General features: G+C 33.7%; 1 pseudogene; it reads right to left on the bottom strand.

Moving 5' to 3' along the window:
* Positions 1–19,426: 19,426 nt before the first annotated feature.
* LOC103276854 lies at positions 19,427–19,889 on the bottom strand (annotated as a pseudogene).
* Between the last annotated feature and the right edge of the window lie 2,101 nt (positions 19,890–21,990).

Here is a 21,990-nt window from a genome sequence, read left to right as displayed (position 1 = left end):
CAAGACATTAATAGGATAAATAGAATCAAGGAGGGATAAGAGGAAAGAATGAGGAATTGATAACTGAGATAACAGCAGTAAAGAATACAGTGGATTAAATGAATTACAAACTGATCAGCATGGAAAGCAGAATTAGCCAAGCAGAAGAAAGAATCTCAGAGCTTGAGGACCAAAATATGGAACTAACCCAAACTGTTAAAACCAAAGAAAAGAAGCTTAAAAAGACACAGCAAAACCTTCAAGAGATAAGCGATTATTTCAAGAGGCTGAATCTAAGAGTAATTGGACTTCCTGAGGCAGAAAGCGAGACAGAGATCACCCTGGAACAAATATTCCATGAAATTATCCAAGAAAACATCCCTCATCTCATCAGTGATGCAAACATTCAAACACAAGAGATTCAGAGAACCCCCACAAGACAATCAAATGAGTAGACCAATTCCTAGATACATAATACCTACAGGGGAAGAACAATTAGAAAAGCAGCAGACATATCCACAGCAACACTTCAGGTGAGGAAAGTTTGAAGCCCAGTCTTAAAAAATCTCAAAGATAAACAATTTCACCCAAGAATTACCTACCCAACTAAGCCAAACTTTATCTGTGATGGAGAATTAAAATCTTTCCCAGACATTCAATCCCTAAGAGCTTACACTGCCTCCAGATCAACTTTACAAGAAACACTTAAGAAAGCATTAAACACAGAAGAAAGGAAAAAAAAGAATGGCAATACCCTTCACAAGAATGCTGGAAAAAGATTGAAAACACACATGAATCAACCCCAAAATCAAAAGTAAGAAAATAAGCTGCAACAATAACAAACTCTGTGAGAACCTCATGACAGGGATAAACTCTCATATTTTAATAATTGGCCTGAATGTGAATGGACTAAATGCACTTCTGACAAGACATAGAATGGCAAAATGGATAAAATATGATGAGACAGCAATATATTGTCTCCAAGAAACTCATCTCACCAGAAAGGACACTCACAGACTCAAAGTAAGAGAATGGGAAACAAAATTCCAGGCAATCAGAGCACAAAAGAAAGCAGAAGTAGTAATCTTAATATCAGACAAAATACCACTTAAGCTATCAAAAATTTAAAAATATATGGATATTCACTACATAATGATAAAATTTCAATCCTTCAACAAGAAATATCCATCCTAAACATATATGCACCCATCATAGGAGCACCAACTTTCATAACGCAGCTTCTAGGTAAAATTTAAAAAGATATTGACTCTAACACTATCATATCTGGGGACTTAAATACTCTACTCATGACCCTAGACAGACCGTCAAGACAAAAAATCAACAAGGAGATCCAGAACCTCAACGTGACACCTGACCAAATGGACTTAATTGATACTTACAGAATATTCCACCCAACAACAATGGAATATACATTTTACTCATCACCACATGGAACATACTCTAAGATTGACCACATCCTTTGCAATAAATCAAGCAAAGACAAATTTTCCAAAATTAAAATCCTGCTATGCACCTTCTCAGACCACAGTGGCATAAAAATAAGTATCAAACCACCAAAGTTCCCCCCAAATCCACAAAGACATGGACACTAAATGGCATGCTGCTAAGCAACTCCTGGGTCAACATGGAAATCAAAACAGAGATTAAAAGATATCTGGAAACAAATGAAAATGGAGAAACATCTTACGAAAACCTCTGGGATGCCATGAAATCAGTACTAAGAGGGGAATTCATAACTCTACAAATGCATGTGAAGAAAATGGAAAGATCACAGGTTAACAGCCTAACAAATCACCTAAGGGAGCTGGAAAATCGAGACTACCAAAACTCTAACTTTAGCAGAAGAATTCAGATCACCAAAAGAAAAGCCCAAATTTGGAACATAGAAGAAAAAAGATAATACAAAAAGTCAACAAAACAAAAATCTTGTTCTTTTAAAGGATAAACAAGATTGCTGGTCTCTTAGCTAGACTGACCAAGAAAAAGACAGAAGAAGTCCAAATATACACAATCAGAAATGCGAAAGATCAAGTCACAACTGACCCTGACGAAATACAAAATATTATCAGAGTCTACAATGTACACTTATATGGAAACAAACTTGAAAACCTAAAGGAAATGGAGAACTTTCTGACATCATAAACCTCCCCAAGTTGAAACAAGAAGAAATCAAGACGCTAAATAGACCGATAACAATTCAGGAAATTGAATATATCATAAGAAAGCTACCTACAAAAAAAAGTCTGGACCAGATGACTTTCCAGCAGAATTCTGCAAAACATACAAGGATGAACTCATACCAATCCTATTGAATGTATTCAAGGCAATTGAGAAAGATGAAACTCTCCCGAAATCATTTTACAAAGCTAACATCACATTGATACCCAAATTGGGTAAATATCTAGCAAAGAGAACTACAGACCAATATCCTTGATGAACACTGATGCTAAAATTCTCAACATGATCCTAGCAAATCGGATTCAGCAACACATCTTAAAAATCATCCACCACGACTAAGTAGACATAATCCTTGGGATGCAGGGCTGGTTCAACATTCATAAAACCATAAACATGATTAAATACATCAACAGATGTAAAAATAAAAACCACATGATTATATCATTAGATGTGGAAAAGCTTTTGATAAAATCCAACATGACTGCTTGATAAAAACTCTCTAACATCTAGGCATAGATGGAACATACCTCAAAATAGTAAGAGCCATCTACAAGAAACCCACAGCCAGCATAGTACTAAACAGGCAGAAATTGGAACCATTTCCCCTGAAAACTGGAACAAGACAAGGATGCTAACTCTCACCTCTCCTGTTCAACATAGTTTTGGAAGTCCTAGCTAGAGCAATCAGACAAGAGAAGGAGATCAGTGGTACCCAAATAGGAAAAGAGGAAGTCAAGTTATCTCTCTTTGTAGACAACATAATTCTATACCTCAAAAACCCAAGAGAATCTGTCAAAAACTCCCTTGCACTGATAAAGGACTTTGGTAAAGTCTCAGGGTACAAAATCAATGTGCAAAAGACAGACACATTACTATGCACAAATAATAAATAAACAGAAACCCAAATAAAAAAACACAATCCCATTCACAATAGCCAGAAAAAAAATCAAATACCTTGGCATCTTCCTAACCAGAGACATGAAAGACCTTTATAATGAAAACTACTAAACAGGTCATTGCCTTACTAAGCTATGGTGTAGCCATGTGCTTTTGGAGCCATGGCCAGGCCATGTTTTCTTAAGCTTTGGCCAATCCCCTACCTTGGAGAGGTGAATCTCCTCTTTCTCTCTCTCTCTCAAACTTACTTTCTAAATAAACTATATTTTTGAATCTAAAAAAAAAAAAGAAAACTGCAAAACACTGCTCAAAGAAATCAAAGATGACACAAACAAATGGAAAAATATTCCATGCTCTTGGATTGGAAGAATAAACATTGGTAAGATGTCCATCATACTCAAGGCAATCTATAGATTTAACCCAATATCCACTAAGTTACCAGCAGCATTGTTCTCACAGCTGGAAATAACAATACAGAAATTTATATGGAAACATAAATTACCACAAATTTCCAAAACAATCCTCAGCAAAAAACAAACAAACAACAGAGTGGGAGGTATCACAATCCCAGACTTTAAGCTCTATTATAAAGTTACAATCATCAAAACAGTCCGCTATTGGTACAAGAACAGGTATATAGACCAATGAAACAGAATAGGGATTCTAGAAGGAAAACTTCAATTTCTGAACCAACTCTTCTTTGACAAAGCCTCCACCGCCAACGACTGGGAAGAGGAGAACCAGTTCAGTAAATGGTGCTGGGAAAACTGGCAGAACACATGCAGAAGATTAAAACAAGAACCCTACCTATCACCATACACAAAAATCAACTCTAAATGGATCAAAGACCTAAATATAAAACCTCAAACTATAAGAACTTTATAAAATGCAGGAGACATCCTTATGGAAATTGGTACTGGCAACCAATTCCTAATCAAAACACCAAGTGCCCACTCCATTAGAGATAAGATAGACAAGTGGGACCTCATCAAACTGACAAGCTTCTGCAAAACCAAAGAAACCATCAAGAGAGCAGGGAGACAGCCCACAGACTGGGAAAACATATTTGCCAATTGTATGCCTGACAAAGGTCTAACTTCTGGGATCTACAAGGAACTCAAACATGCCGGAAAAAAAACAAAAACAAAAACAAAAAAAACCAAAACAGCCCCATTCTAACGTGGGCAAAACTTATGAGTAGACAATTCTCAAAAGAAGACATAATATGAGCAGTCAACAGATACATGAAAAAAAGTTCAGCTTCACTAGTCATCAAAGAAATGCAAATTAAAACCACACTGGGATACCACCTAACTCCAGTCTCGATGACTATCATCAATAACTCAAAAACCAACAGATGCTGGAGAGGATATGGGGAAAAGGGAACATTTCTACACTGTTAGTGAGCATGTAAACTAGTACAATCTCTGTGGAAAACCGTGCAGCGATTCCTCAAAGATCTAAGAATCAACCTTCCATATACCCCAGCTATCCCCTACTGGGAATATCCCCATAGGAAATCAAATCACTCTATGAAAAAGATGCCTGCACATGCATGTTTGTTGCAGGTCTATTGACAATAGCAAAAACTTGGAATCAACAGTGCTGCCCATCCAAAGAGGATTGGATTAAAAAAAGGATGATACATATACACGATAGAATATTACACAGCCATAAAGGACAAAATTATAAACTTTGCAGTAACTTTGATGGACTTTGAGTCTATGATACTGAGTGATCTATCACAGAAACAAAGAACTGAGTAGCACGTGTTCTCAATTAGAGGCGGTTCTTGAACAATTATAATAACACTATAAGAAAGTTATAGGCAGTAGTGGGAAATTGCCAGAGGAGAGGGGGTGGGATTGGCAGTAGTAGGAAACTGCCAGGAATGGGGGGCACACTTCATGAACATTTGTATACTTAGCCTGAATGTATCCCACAACTTCAAAATAAGAAATTAAAAAAAAAAATTAAATAAACCTGGTAGTTTTTTACATATAATCAAGGAAGAAATCAGGAAAAGCACATCTTAAAGCATCTGAAGGTGATATCTTAGAATTATACCATTAGCGGTTTTAAAATCCCTTCAAAATCATAGTGGTATTAAAAATGGGTATATAAATTTAGAAAATTTGATTTTATACCAATGAGGAAAAGGCAGTCAGAAACAGTACTAATATGGTCATACTTGCTTTTTCTTTATTAAGCACAATAAAGTGATTGGGAATAATATTTTATTAGGTTAAATATGGTAGTTTCTCTTCATATTGGGAATATTTTCTCCCAAATTAGAGTGAACATTTTACTTGATTTAATATAATTTTGTTGTTTTTTCTTGGCATTTCGGTATTAATATATATTTTATATAACTCTTTGCTTGTTTGAAATGATTAAACTTTTGTAATCTCATACATGATTTTTCATGTATATTTATAAGTAAGATATATTTGCATTATTACGTAGGGTTGTCTTTCTCAGAATGTGGAAATGCTTACAACAGGATTACAAAATGATTTGTACAGCTTCCACGATTTTATCTGATTTATATCTGTCTATATATCTTTGGAATAATCTTTTCCTTGAAAGTTAAAAAAAAGTGTTATATCAGGTTTCTGATAATGAGAATGATGAACTGTGGTCTAAGTTTTGGGGGAGATTCCTGACAGTGCTGGGAGATGAAATATCCTCCATAAAGTCACACAGCTGGTAATTGTGGAGCCATAATACAAACCTTATTGCATATGACTCCAAATGCTGTGCTCCCAACAAATGACAAATAAGATCAAAGAGCATAAGAAAGTAAACTGAGGAAGTAGAGTGTATAAATGGATTAAAGAAGACAGAAATGAGAAATGTGATTGAGTCTGGATTTATAAGATACAAGGACTAATTGAATGTGATGGCATACAAGGAAGTCATATAATATTGAGGGATGAGAAATTATTTGCCACAAACATGTAGACAAGCAGAAAATGAAGCATTCTAGATTATTATTTAAGAAGAAATTTGAAAGCAATGTGACCGAGGAAGAAGTGCGCAGGGTAATTGCTAAATATATCCATAGTTTGTCTACCTGTATTTTGTCTTCCAAGTGGTCTTTTTGAAAGAATTAGGTATTTCTTCAGTCTTTCACAATAAAAAAAGTACATGTAATCAGCTCATATGTTTTCTTGGTAGCAGAATGTTCATTGGAAATATTTATTTTATTTTTAGTTTATGTCTTTTTTATTTTATATTTTAATTTTACAGATGTAGGGCACAATTCAGGGTTAGGTATAAACTAGTCTGTTTATACTAAGCTTTTAAAAAAAGAGCAAAAACAGGATAAGTTGACTATTAAGATACACTACTGTCACATTTGAGAGATACTTTCTTAAAGAAAGGTAACAGTCAACCATGTATCTATTTCTAATTATTAATGCTTGAATATTTGGCTATAATGTCATAAGGTGGCAATCAAAGTTTTCCCAGATTCCCATACTCACTGATATTCCAGGGCGATTATAGAGCCTACCAACAAGATTTTCAAGGAGAGTGTACTGTTATATGATGTTGTGATAAGATTGTCAGGTCCACTTGTCTACATCTTGAGTACATAACATGGATAATCTCAGGTATCCAACCAATATTTGAATTGAAGTGAACAAAATGTTTAGGAATTTAAAAAAAGACAACTCATGATATTACCTAATTTATTGCTTCCAATATAAACTACGCCATAAACCCTGTTGGGGAGATAATTGATTGCTATCCAAATGGGTTTGGAGAAGGCACGGCATATGCTTTTATATTAGTAATATTAGTGAAGACTATAATTGGGTGCAGATAGACTACTCAGATGGCCTAAAGGGAAAAGGTTGAGTTGAAATAAGTAAATTTGGAAAATTAACACATGTTTAAAATATTATCTAACCGTAATTTATCTTGGATGCTAAACAAATAATTAAAGAAAAATCAACAAGGGAATAACTAGAAAGTGAATTCACACTTTAGAGTATATTGTTTAATTTACTCCATTGTATCTATTGTAGTTTACACACTGAAATAAACTAGAAGATAATTAACCATGAGTGTAGTTTCAAAATGTATAAAGCTCCTAAAATTGCCTAAAATTTAAGTTAAAAATGTATTATTATGTGGGAACTTGTCATAATTTCAGAAAGCACCTAAATCAGAATGAGGTTCAGATAGGCAAGTTAAGGAGTGGTTTATTGAAGGAAGCGAAGTTTGAGTAAGACTTAAGGGACAAATATGGAGAGAAAAATAACATTAATAAATAATCAAAGGCATGCACAACCTGTGTAAAAGGAATATTATTTTTTTCTGAAGTATGAAAACAAGATGGGGAGTTACAGGCTGAGATGCAAAGTCACATAATTTATGTTAAAGATTTTAGACTTTATCCTGCAGATGTTGTGAGGCCAGTAAAACCTGAGATAAGGAAGATGTGATTTAAATTTCTTATAGATTTCCATGGAAGCAGTAGATAAGAACGAACAGGCAGGTTGGGATTTGGAAGGAAGATTGCAGACAAGTATATCCAACAAAAAATGTGATTTCAGAAAAGTGATATTAGACTACATTAAATGACTGGCATTTCCTGTGTGAACAGTAAGGAAGTGCATTTCTCATAGTGAGAATGTAATGAATATATGCACTCTAACCACAGCATCACGTAAATTGTCCAAGTTCAATAAATGCTTGAATTTTTGAATAAATTATAAAGGCAATGACTTTGCTGCAAAACATGTTTATGAAGTAGTTTCTCTAGATATGAATTGAATATATTAAACAAATTAAGTTAAAATATATTAAACTAGAGTAAAATGAAATTATATGCCACTGAAAAAATAATCAATATTCATATAAATGGAAAGTGTTTTTAAGAACACTGTCGTATAAGAATTCATGTGCAGAATACGAATCCCTATTGCACTGTTGGTGGGAATGTACAGTCATTATAGAAAAGTGTATTGAGGTTTCTCAAAAAACTAGTAATAAAATTATCATATGATCCAGCAATCCCACTTCCATTTATTTACCTAAAAATATTTAAAATCAGTTTGTTGCAGAGACCTCTAGGGTCATATAGTCTTTGTAGCACTATTCACAATAGCCAAGTTATAAAATCATCAAGTGTCCATCAGTGGATGAATTTATAAAGAAAACGTGGTGTGTATACGCAATGGACTATTATTCAGCCTTAAAAAATAAAATAAATCAGTCATTTGTGAAAACATGGATAAAATTGGAGAACATTATGTTAAGTGAAGTAAGACAACCACAAAAAAGACAAATACATCATGTTCTCACTTATACAAGAAAACAGGACCCAGAAGGAGCAAGTAAGAATGTTGTTTACTAGAGGCTGAGGGTGGAGGCAATAGGGACATGATGATCTAAGTACACAGACTCAGAAAATTAATTGTTTAGATTAATTGCACAGAGTGATGAATATACTAATACTGTGTAATGATACTGTATTGTATACTTCAAAATTGCTGAGAATAAATTTTGAATGTTCTCACAACAAGCAATTATAAGTATTTGAAGTGATGGTTGTGTTAATTAACTTTGATTTAATTATTTCACATTACATTCATAAATCATAAAATCACTTTGTATCCAATTAATATATACAACTATAATTTGTTAATTTACAATAAAATGAATGAATCAATAAAAAATATTCCAGTATATACTATCAGGGACATTATAAATATAATGGAAAGGGATGCCCTGTTCAATAAAAAATGTTGATAAAATTTGCAACTTGGGAAAAATATAATGTTGAAACTTATTTTACAAAATATACTCTCTCCTGAAAAGAATTCCAGATGGAACAATTATTTAATATAAAAACTTGAAAACCCAAGATTACACGAAGGTCTTTATTTACTTATCTCTAACACAGACCAATTTATCAATCTTTTTTCTTCTTTTTGCTTTCTTTTCTTCGATGGTTTTATTAAGATATAATTTACATACCATAAAATTCACCCTTTAAAGTTGTATATTTCGATGCATTTGAGCTATTTAAATGTTGTACAACCATCACTGTTATTTAATTTCAGAACAATTTTGTCATCTCCAAAAGAAACCTTGTACCTATTATCAGTCATTCTCCATTCTCCCTTCCCAACTCAGTCATTAGAAATACTAACCTACTTTCCATTGCTGTGGATTTGCCAATTCTGCATTTTCCGTAGAAGTAAAATATAATTTGTGGTGTATTGTGCCTAGCTTTTTCCACTTAGCATGATGTTTTCAAAGTTTGTTTGTGTTATAGGTTGTATTAGTAATTCATTCAATTTATGGCTAGATATTGTTCCATTGTATCAACCACATTTTGTTTATCCATTATGTAATTGAGAGACGTTTGAGTTGTCCACTTTGGGGCTTTTATAAATAATAATGCTATAAAAATTTAATTTTGTAATTATTATTTTCAATTATTTTATAGCAATTTTAAGTTCAGAGCAAAATTGAGTGAAATATACAGACATTTCTCATATACTTTCTGCCCTACACATGCATAACCCATCCCATTATGAATATTCCTCATTCAGGTGGTACATTTGTTAAAACTGATGAATTTAAAATGACATAATCATTCAAATTCCATAGTATAAATTAGGATTTACTCTTGCTAAGTATTCTTTGGGTTTAAAGAAATGCACAATAATGTTTATGAGCCTTTATAATATCGTACAGAATAGTTTCTTTGCCATAAAAATTTTCTATGCTCCCTCTATTCAGTCCTACCTTCCTCTCAATCCCAGACAACCACTGATCTTTTTACTGTGTCCATAGTTTTGCCTTTTTATAACATTATATAGATAGATTCACACAGCTTTTTCAGACTGACTTCTTTTACTTAATAATTAGCATTTAAGTTTCCTCCATGTTTTTTCTTGGCTTGATAACTCATTTCGTTTTCATTGTCTTGATGTGCTACAGTTTACTTATTCATTCACCTGTTGAATGATATCTTGGTTGCTTCAATTTTTGGCAATTATGAATAAAACTGCTATAAACATTGGTGTGCAGATTTTTGTTTTTACATGTTTGCAACTTCTGTGGGTAAATATTAAGTAGCATGATTGTTAGAACACATGTTAACACCAAATTTAGTGCATAAGAAACTGACAAATTTCTTTCCAAAGTGGTAGCACTATTTTGCATTCCCTCCACCAATGAATGAGAATTCCTGTTGCTTCCATATTCTCTCCAACATTTGGTGTTATCAGTGTTCCGGGTTTTGGTTATTCTACTTGGTGTGTAGCAGTGCCTCACTGTTATTTAAATGAACATCTGGGCAATGTTTCTGTTTTTGTTCTTACAAATTTCTTGTTCCACTCTGTGAGTTGTTCTTTTGCTGTCTTGATGGTGTCCTTGGAAGCATAAACATTTTGATGAAATTCACTTTATCCTTTATTTTTCTTTTATATAAAACTTGTGATTTTGGTATTATATATAGGAAAATATTACTTATTTCAAGGTTATAGTGTTTTATGCCTATGTTTCATTTTAAGAATTTTATAGTTTTAACTCTTACATTCACATATATGACACATATTCAGTGAATTTTTGTGTATGGTGTAAGGCAGTGAACCAACTTTTGTGTATGGTGTAAGGCAGTGAACCAATTATTGTGTATGGTGTAAGGCAGTGATTTTTTCCCATGTGAACGCACAGGTGTGCTATCATTATTTATTGGAAAAGAATATATTTTTTTCACATTGAATTGTCTTGGCACCTTTGTGAAAAATCAATTAAGTGTAAATATGAAGGTTTATTTTGGAACTTGAAAATGTATACATGATCCACATGTCTATCTTTATGACCACACCACTTGGTTTTTTAATACTCTGGCTTTGTGTTATGTTTTAAAATTTGGAAGTGTAAACCCTTGATTTTTTTCTGCCCCCCTCCCCAGTTTGATTTTCTTTTCAAGACTATTTAGGCTATTCTTGGTCCATTGCATTTCCACATAAGTTTTAAGATCTATACATTAGGACTATTGGGTCTAATAGGTTTGTAGTGTTGATAAAGTCTTGTATTTTTTGTTAAATATGCCATTTTTCCTTATACATTATTGAAAGTAGGGTATTATTGTTGAATTTTCTTTTCTTCACTTTTATAAGCTTTTGCTTCATGCATTTTAGTATTTTATTTTATATATACTCTATATTCTCTCTCTCTCTCTCTCTCTCTCTCTCTCTCTCTCTCTCTATATATATATATATATATATATATATATATATATATATGTAATGGTTTGACTTTTTGTCTATAATTGTCTCCACTTACCACTTGTTTTTTCCTTAAAGTTTATTTTGTTTGTATTACTGTAATTGCTGCATCTCACTTTTGGTTACCGTTTTCATTGTATATGTTTCACCATCCTTGTTCTTTTGAACTATTGCAGTTTTAAATCTAAAGTTTGTCTCTAGTAGATAGTATAGCTGGATCATTACAAATAATCCATTCTGCCAATTTGTGTTGTTTTAAATATTTAGTCTATTTCCATTTAATATAATTACAGATAAGGTAGAATTTAGTTCTGCTACTTTGTTGTTTGTTTTCTATATGGTTTATGTCTTTTAGTTTCTGTGTATATTACTGTCTTTTTTGTATTAAAGATATATTTTTTAGTGTACCATTCTAATCCCCCTGTTTATTTTACTATAGTTTTTAAATATAAAATATTAATTGAACTTCTATTACGTAAAATAAATTATTATGACTTGTGGCTATGACTTTTAAGTCTCAAGACTTTTTGAAAACACTGATTACTAGAATCTAATAAAAGAGAATATTTCCTGTTAGAATATGGCAAATTGTAGGGTTGTGGACATGTCATATAATATAAACACATAATATGTGGATTACTATAGTTGTTTAGTTATTTTCTTGTGATTGTCCTAGGAGGATTATAATTAATATCATAATTTATAGCAGTGTATTCAGATAAATGTCAATTTTATGTTATTATAAAAAAGTTTTACTTCGGTAGAGCTCCTTTTCCTCTCCCTAATTTTAGGCTGTTACTGGAACACACATCACAACTTTATACATTGGAGTCAAATCACTACAATTTAACTTAATTTAATATAATTTAAGTAATATATATGCTTACATAACAGTACAGGGAACAGAAAAAAAGGAGATTTTTAAAGAAAAAGAATTATGAACAATCACAAAACATTTATATTTTTCTTCATATTTACATGGTGCCTTTTATTTTTTATATGGATTTGAGTTACTCTCAAATAGTGTTATTTCTTTCAGCCTGAAGGAATCCTTTTAGATGTCAATTTTTGTATAGTTTGATAGCTGGATTTAATTTAATTTAATTTTTCTTTATGTACAACCTACAATTCTTGGACTACTTACTGAATAGTTTTTGTCTTTCTCCACTGATAATGTCATTTCTTTCAGATATCAACTTTTCTACGTGCCAGGTTCCATTACTTGTAGCTTTATTCCATGTCTCAAGAAACACAATTCTAGATGGCTTTAAATATTCATTTCCTCACCCCTCTATGAATTCCACCTCCTATCTTTCTCAGTTTGCTTATATCAGCTGACTTAGCACCTTGAGCCAAATGTATGAAAAAACATCAAGGTGTCTTGCTGACACCTGCCGCATCAGTAAGATATATTTGTTAGCTAAATTACTTTTTTTTGTTTAGATTTTAAAGATGTGGGATACAATTTAGAGTTAGGCACATAATTGGCCATCGTACAGGTTAAGTTTGGGTCATCTACTGGTCCTCGCTTTGCCTGGTTTAGGATCAAGTACCCTTTTTAGTGTTATGTGTTCTCTTATCCCTCATTTCCCTGGCAATGACCCACAATTACCAATCCCTTTCATGCAGTATTACAATAAATGCGCAGGGTCCACATATGAGTCAGAACATGTGGTACTCAGTTATTTGTTTCTGTGATAGGTCATTGAATATGATGAACTCTAAATCCACTCAAGTTGATGCAAAGTCCATAATTTTGTTAAGTTACATTTTTACGCATCCTTTTATCTGGCCAAGAATCTCCCATCATTACATAGTTAACTGGTATTTTCTGTCTTCTCAATTATTTTTATAATGAAATAAAGTAAAAAGAAGTGCTTGCCTTTGGAGAATTTGCAAGTGATGTCTAACTGTGCCTTCCAACTTTCCAGAAACTCATACAATGTTGGGAATCAGGTGCCCAGTAACTCGTTTTCTTCACGTTGTGTTCTCAGATGACTTTTCTTTATTCCACATGTTACTATTATTTACATGGCACTTCTTTTGATCTACTCATCTATCCCTGTCCCAAATATTTCAAAATGTATATTTATAATTTATAGTAATACATTTTTTGAGATAAATAACTCTCCCCCAACATGACTCTTCTTCAAGTCATGATTTCTTTATCATTTTTAAATTTATTCATATCAATTGTATTTCTATACTTTGTTGCAATGGTTTTTTGGAATAATACTGGGGAGCAGATAAATACCTTCCTTTGGAAACGTTTCTTCAAAATAATAACAACATACTCAGTGATTTATCACAGAAACAAAGAACAGAGTTCCATATGTTCTCACTCTTAAACAGACATTGAACAATTACAATGCTATAAGAAAGTGATTGACAATACTGGGAAACTGACAGGGAAGAGGGGGGTGGGATTGGCAGTTGAGGGAAACTGCTAAGGAATGGAGGGGCATACCTCATCAACAAGGGTAATTGCATGATCAATGTTTAAATACCTAACCTGAAATGTACCCCACTTCTTTATAATAAAAATTAAAAAAATAATAACAATGTACAGTAAAAAAAAAAATGGATTTTATCATATATGATGGGGGATCCCAAAAAATAAAACTATTTGTTTGGAGGGTGAGCCTCTTGTAGTACATGTTTCCCACAATAGGTAAGGGTTCTATGGACCAGTTGTCATCAGTGTACCAGCTAGCAGTGTTGTGAGAAGTTGTGTCCTGTTTCAGTGAATTTTTCTGGAGATTCTTTAAATGCGTTTGTCCATTTCTTGATGGGTGATTCATGAATGCACCTGCTCACACCGCTCTGAGAGTTCAGCAGGTTTTGATCATAAACATCATGACACCAAATCCCATCATCCCTATATACCCAATCTCATCCTGAGTACCTTTTTGGTTTCCCTGGATTTAAAAAAAGTCCTCAAAGGCAGGGATTCCCAACTCCCAGGCCACAAACTGATACCATTTGGGAACTGGACCACACAGCAGGAAGTGAGGTGAGTGATGGGTGAGGGAGATGGCTGAGATGCTTAACGAGCACCTTTGAGTTCTTTTGCTTGTCTTCTCATAGCTAACTATAGCAGTTAATGTTCTGTGTGGATGTCTTCACACAGCAATATTCAAAGTCATAAGGAAGGACAGGGTGTCTCTATATGTTGTCTATTGCATTATGGGGTGAATCAGGTCCAGGAGCTCCCAGCTGCCTCCTTTTAATGTCTCCATGGGCACATGCAGACTCTTATCATTCACTGCCTGGGTCTAGTTATGATTTACAATAAGATGACATCTGTCTTACATGAGCATAATGGTAAGAGATGCTAGAACAAAACCTACTTCCTTTACTAGTGGGAAAAAAATGATAAAATTACTTTCAGGTAGAAAGCTAAGAGTTCCTACCATACAGAGTTTTATGTTTTCAAGCCAATAATATGGACAGACAGCATAGCAAACGTGCTGAAAATAACTATTATTAGGATTTTCTTATTCTGGTTGATCTTCAGAGGCTTTAAAAATATATGACTGGGTGTTACTTTCTAATGTTTTTAAATTTCTATAATTTAAATATTTTTAAAAGGAGTTTGCTTCTAATTAGCAGTAGACCTAGCTTTCCTTTATGTGCCCCCCCCCCCGGTTATCTTGTCAACATAAAACTGCTATTTACATCAAAGAAATTTTAGGAAAAAAATTGGGAAAACAGAATAAAAAATAGAGTTCCCAGAATGAACTGAATTGTAGAAACTTCAATAAGTAAAATATGTGTATACATTAATGAGAGTCAATTTTTCACAGATGAAGCAGCATTTATACATATAAGAGATGCATTTCTCCATCAAAACAAATATACAATTTACAATCTATCCTCTTACTATGCATGTCTCTATGGATTTCTCTTTAGAAATTCGCTTTCGATTTTATGCCATCTCTTCTTTCTTTTCTTTTTGTTTTCTTTGTGTTTTTGTTTGATGAGGTCTCCTGAGACCATATTTAATTAATTTTAATTGTTAATTTGTATACCCAGTAATTATGTATTAATCTTGTCACTAAGACTTGTGGATCAAAAATAAGATTTGGATAAACAGTCACGTGACTTGTTTTGCTTGTTGTCTAAACTACTCCAAATACAGTTTTCTAAAAGTAGTTCCAGTAACTTTTGAGCAACAGAATCATTATTGGAATAAACATAGAGGTGAACAAATTACAAAGTAAAAATATATATTCAGGTCCATTTGTTCTGTTCTCACTGATATTTCTTAATCTGTCGGGCTTTGTCCATATACCTAACAACATATACGTTTTTAACTATCTAGAGTGTCCTTGCATTGATATTGCAGTAATTTGAATTCAAGGTTGATAAGTGATCCTCGAGTGTCTATTGATCTTTTGCACTACTAAAAGTTGCCTGACAATTGGAATCAATCCAGTATTGTCTTTTTGATGAGCGTGGCAATTCTATGGTATAAAATATGTGATGGACAATTTCTCTGAATATCCTTGCCTGCTTCATAAAATAGGCATCTTGGGATGTGCTGAGCTTGTGAAACAGGTAACCAAAGTTGGAAACGGATACGATTTCTAACTCAAATTGGCCATTATGTGAAATGAACAAAAGTAGCTTCCATTTCCTGAATAAGGAATGATTTCTTCTCTTTTATAAATTGGATAGCAATCAATCTGAGAGGTGGGGGGAAAAACAGTCAAATAGCAATCCTTCACCTATAAAAAGAAGCACTTCGAAGATTGGTGTGAGCACTTGTAACTATGGAGTTGGGAAAAGAAATAAGCTACTTTTTCTCCTTATTGAAAATCTACTTCCACACAATTAAGTCTCATATCCCCTTATTCCTAGAAGGTAACTTATGCCTGTGAGGTGAAGTCTACATTGAACAAATCAAAATGAAAAAGGCAGCTAACTAGAGAATGGGGAAGTCTGGGCAGTTTTCTACTTGAAAACAAACAGGATTTCCTGTTTCCTACTTGTTATTGTCAAATGTGTGCATAGCTGTACACACACACACACACACACACACACACACACACACACACACACATACACATGCACACATGCAGGCTTTTGTCTAATTCAGAGTTCCCCACTTGATTTACTGGGTGAGTTAAATTCATTTTCTCTCTGTCTATAGCAGGGCATAGCATCTCTTTTGCTGCTAAAGAACATATTTTCCTATGAACACTGCATTTACCTTTGTGTATTTCTCTCTCATTACCCACATTTAAAATCTTAATTACATGTTTTATGCTGTTTGATACTTTGTTTCCAATGGTCAAGCTTTCTTCCTGTTTTGCTATAAACTCACTGTGGACAAATATCACATTTTTAATTTCTTAGAATTTTCCATGCTGCTTGGCATAGAGTGAACATTAAAAATAATTGTGTGTTGGATGAGTTGAAGTATATTTACTCACTGATGAGCACATTGAAAATGTGAAAATGATTATATTTCGATTGATCTATTGTAATTATAGATTAATTCTTTTTATCTAGAGTGAGAAAATATATATTGCAAAAATACATAACTTTATGCATACAGTGAAAGTAAAGAAACAATCTGAGAGTTTGGTTTAAAAGCTTAAGCCCTATTTAGTTAATATTTTTCTTGTAAGTCTGTAAAACCATTCTAAAAATAAAGAAAAATTATTTTTATTACATCTCCCTAAACAAACAACAAAAAACTTCTCTCTCCTGCCCTACACACACACACACACACACACACACACACACACACACACACACACACACACGTCACACTTCTTGGATATTAAACAGTTTTGCCTTTAAGATAACTAGCACATATCCAGAGAAAATATAATTAAGATTATTGTTGACCATCTTTTTTTTTTTTAGAAGCCAAATATTGCAAGTCTCTAATTTTCTTTTTTTGTTGTTGTTGACCATCTTAAACCATTAAAAAATGTTTGTTTCCCTTATTTACAGTGTTTACTTAATTCTATTTTCATATGAAACTTTGAACCCTGAAAATATATAATTATTTTTTTATTAAACATATTTTTTATTTTAATTCTTTTGTTAAGTAAGATCTCACGTGAGGTTTGTTATTCACTTATAGATTCATTTTCTACTTAACAGATATTGATAAGTGCTTACTATGAATGGTTAGTAGTATAGACAATGACAAGGAAAACACAGCATGATCAAAGCAGACTAGGTGCTTACTGCAAGAGCTTTATTGTACTCAGGAGACAAAAAATAAGCATACAAGGCCAGTAAATATCAAGCGGTGTTAATATTAAGAATAAAATACGATTGAGTGTTGTTGAGACTGTAAGTCTTACAGATGAGTCAGTATGAATGCCCTAAGGCAGAAAACAGCCTGGTTTGTTGTTTGAAGAGCAAGAAAATTACAGGCTGGTGCTCTGGAGTGAAGGAGAGAGTGGTTCTTGATGTGATCAAAGACAAAGGCAGGCATCAGATCATGTGAAGCTGTATATGCCAAGGGAAGGGTTTGAATGTTGTTTCAAGTTGCATCAGAAGCCGTTGGGGTTTCCAGGTAGGGAAATGACATGATCAGATTTAAATTTGAGAAAAGATTGCTCAGGCTGCTATGTATAAAATTCTTTTCAGGGAAATAAGAGGAGAATCAGGGCCATTAGGAAACTCCTGTAGAATTTCCGTTCAGAGACGGCCTGGCAGAGTCTAACAAGTTGAAAGTGGAGTTAGAGAGAAATGGACAGATTCAAAATGTCATGAAGGTATTAAGTCCTAAAGTGAACAGGAGGGTTAAATGTGAGTAATTTTCATATAAGCACACACTGCTTGCCACAGGAAACGCTTATTGCCCTCATTATCATTGTGTACATAAACACCAGGAAAATTAGTTTACCATGAAGCCACTTACCAGAGCAGTAAAAGCAGATGATGTGGACATTGGAAAAGTTGTTTAAACCATCCATGCCTCAGTGTTCTCATCTATAAAATGAGAAATAACAATATTATATAATGCATAGAAGTAGTGGCAGTGTTCATATATGCTGAGTACTAACAATAGTCCCTGGCCCTCATAAGTGCCACATAATAAGATAATAATAATAGTAATTTTTGAATGTCTGTCAGGCAGAATCAACATGATTTAATGGAAAGACTCTTCTGCAAGTGAATAGACCTAGGCTTTACTTCCTATCTTGCAATGCATCATTTCTTCTTGGGCTTGAACAAATTGTTAGCTCTCTGAGCGCTTCCATTTCCCACCTATGGAGTGGTGGCATCAAATTGCACATCACAGTGGTAGGCAGGGTAAGAATTGAACAAGGTGTTTATAAATCATGCAGTATCATGATTGATACTTGCAAAAAACTTAAATATTCGTAACTGTGATGAATAAATGTTTCCAACTCTTTTTGAACCAATGAAAAATTGATTAGAGTCGCAGTATAGAAAAATAGAGAATTTGTAGAACTCTATTCCTCCAAAAAAATATGTGATATCAAACTTAACCAGAATCTTACTGTAAGGATTACTGCTGGAAGGTTTTCTGTTTTTCATTTTTTTTTTTTTTTTTTTTGAGTTGGAGTCTCACTCTGTTGCCCAGACTGGAGTGCAGTGGCCACTCCTGGCCACCGCAGCCTCGACCTGCCGGGCTCCAGTGATCCTTCCGCCTCAGCCTTCCAAGTAGCTGGAATTACAGGCATGCTACCACGCCGGGCTGATTTTTTGATTTATTGTAGAGATAAGGCCTCGCTGCCCAGGCAGATCTCGAACCTGCGGGCTCAGACAATCCACTCACCTCAGCCTCCCAGAGGCATGGGATTGCAGGCTGAGCCACCGAGTCCGGCTGTTTTTCAAATTTTAAAATATCAAAGTGACAAACAAAAATTATGTATATTAAAGGTACACAACATGGTTTGATCTACGTATACATAGTATAATGATGTCCACACTCAGATTAATTAACACATCTGTCCTTGTGATAGTTACCATTTGTGTGTGTGCGTGTGTGTGTGTGTGTGTGTGTGTGTGTGTGTGTAGAGTAAGGCGTTTTTTGTTTTTTTTTTAAATGAGATAATACTTGTATTTCATTTTGAGGAGTGGGCAGACACCCAGCCTCAGAATTTCTTGAACTGCTTCTTGGTGCCTGCAGCCTTGGTGACAGCATGTTAAAGCACACTGTCTTGCTCAGGGACTGGCAGTCGCCCACTGTAACAATGTCACTGATCTGGATGTCCATGGAGCACGAGGACAGGTGCACGGGCATGTTCTTGTGATGCTTCTCCAAGCGATTGTACTTGTGGATGGAGTAGAGATAGTCCCAGCAGAAGACAATGATCCCCTGTATCTTTATCTTGGTCACCACCCCAGGTAAGATCCGCCCTCGGTTGGAGACGCTATCCATGAAGGTGCATCTCTTGTCAATGTAGGTGCCCTTGATGGCCTCTTTAAAGGGCGTCTTGAAGCCATCCCGATGTTCTTCTGGTACCGTGGGAACTTTTCTTTGCCGGTCTGGCCTTGCAGGTTTTTTTCTTGTTCTTGATGCTTGTGCAAGGCATGCTCAGTCTGAATGTCTGCCATCTTCCTGGGAAAAAAATACAGTTTTGTTAATGTTTTCTTTTGCTGTTATCAAATTTCAATTAGACAACAGTATTATTAAATATAGACATCCAGCTGTATATTAGATCCTCAGGATGCACTTTACCTTATAAATGGAAGTTTGTAACCTTTGACCAACTTGCTTCTGTTCTACTCTTTGCTTCCATGAGTTGAACTTTTTTAGACTCCACATACAAGTAAGGTCATACAGTATTTGCTTTTTTTTTTTTTTTTTTAATTTCTAGCTTATTTCACCTAGCATAATTAATGTCTTTGAGGTTTATCCATGTTGTGGCAAATGACAAAATTTCCTTTTTTTAAAGGCTGAATAATATTTCCTTGTACATTTACAACATCTTCTTTATTTATCGTCAGTTGATAGACACTTTAGTTGTTTCTGTTTTTTGACTTCTGTGAATAATGCCACGATGAACATGAGGATGCAGCTATCTCTTTCTAGATGTTGATCTCATTTACTTTGGAAATGTACCCAGAAGTGAGATTGCTGGATTCCATAGTAATTTCACTTTTAATTTTTTGAGAAAATTCTGTACTGTTTTCCATCATGGCTGTAATAATTAACATTGCCACCGTCAGTGTACTAGGGATCACTTCCCTCCACAGCCTCATCAACACTCATTATTGCTCATATTAACAGGTGTGAAATAATATCTCATTGTGGTTTTCATTTAAATTGCCCTGATAATTATCAATGTTGACATTTGTTTGTCTTCTTGGGCAGAAATGTTGAAAGTTCTTTGTCTATTTTTAAAATTGAGTGATTTGCATTTTTGCTATTGAACTGTGTGTGTGTTATGTATTTTGAATATTAAACTTTTATCAGATATAGTTTGCAAACATTTTCTTCCATCCATTGGTTGTCTCTTTGTTTCATTGATTGTTTTCTTGCAGTACAGAATAATTTTAGTTTGATGTAGTCCCACTCATTTATTTTTTGCTTTCTGTGTTTTTCGTGTCATATCAAAAAATTATCATCAGGATTAATGTCAAAGCGGTTATCTCCTACGTTTTTTACTAAAAATTTTATAATTTCAGATCTTGCATTTAAGTCTTGAAACCATTTCCAGTAAATTTTTGTATGACGTAAGACATGGGTTCAAATTTATTTTTTGCATGTGGATATCCTGTTTTCCCAACACCATTTATTGAAGAAACTATCCTTTCTCCATTGTGTATTTTTTTAGTGCCCTTTTCAAAGGCTATTTGACCATATATGTGTGGTTTTGTTTCTGGGCTTTCTATTTTGTTCCATTAGTCTATGTATCTGTTTTTATGACATTGTCTCATTGTTTTGATTACTATAGCTTTGTAAAACAGTTTGAAATCAGGTAGAATGATGATTTCATTTTTGTTTTTCTTTCTCAAGATTGTTTTGGCTATGAGGGGTTCTTCTGTGACTCAGTAAAAATTTTAGGATTATTTATTCTATTTCTGTAAAAAAATATGCCAGTGGGATTTTGATAGGGATTTCATTGAGCCTGTAGATTGCTTTGAGTAATGTGACTGTTTTAACAATATTAATTCTCCTAATTCATGAACACAGGATATCTTTCCACTTATTAGCATCTTCAACTTCTTTCGTCAATACATTAGTTTTTAGAGTACTGATCTTTCACCTCATTGGCAAACTTTATTCCCAATTTTATTTCTTTTGATGTTATCATAACTTTTATTGCTTTCTTTTCTTTTATTGATACATAATATTTTATATATTTACAGGATACATGTGAATGTTAGTTATATGCATAGAATGTGTAATGATCAAGGCAGGGTTTTTGAGGTATCTATCACCTTGAGTATTTATTATTTCTATGTGTTGTTATCATTTCAAGTCCTCTTCTCTAGTTACTTTGAAATATTAAAAAAATTGCTAAATATAGTCACTCTAGTCTAGTCTATTATCAAATGTCATAACCTTTTTAATTTTATCTGACTGTATGTTTGGACCCATTAACCAACTTCTCTCTTCTTCTCCCCGTCCCATGATATTTTTTCTTAATTTGTTTTTAGGATAGTTCATTGTGTGTAGAAACACAACTGTTTTTTATATATTGTTTTTTAT

Source organism: Carlito syrichta, unplaced genomic scaffold, assembly GCF_000164805.1.
Source record: "Carlito syrichta isolate Samal-C Ts95f unplaced genomic scaffold, Tarsius_syrichta-2.0.1 Scaffold316388, whole genome shotgun sequence".
In the NCBI taxonomy this organism is placed as follows: Eukaryota; Metazoa; Chordata; class Mammalia; order Primates; family Tarsiidae; genus Carlito; species Carlito syrichta.
The sequence above is the reverse complement of the archived record's forward strand: the minus strand, read 5'-3'. Positions and strand labels throughout refer to the sequence as shown.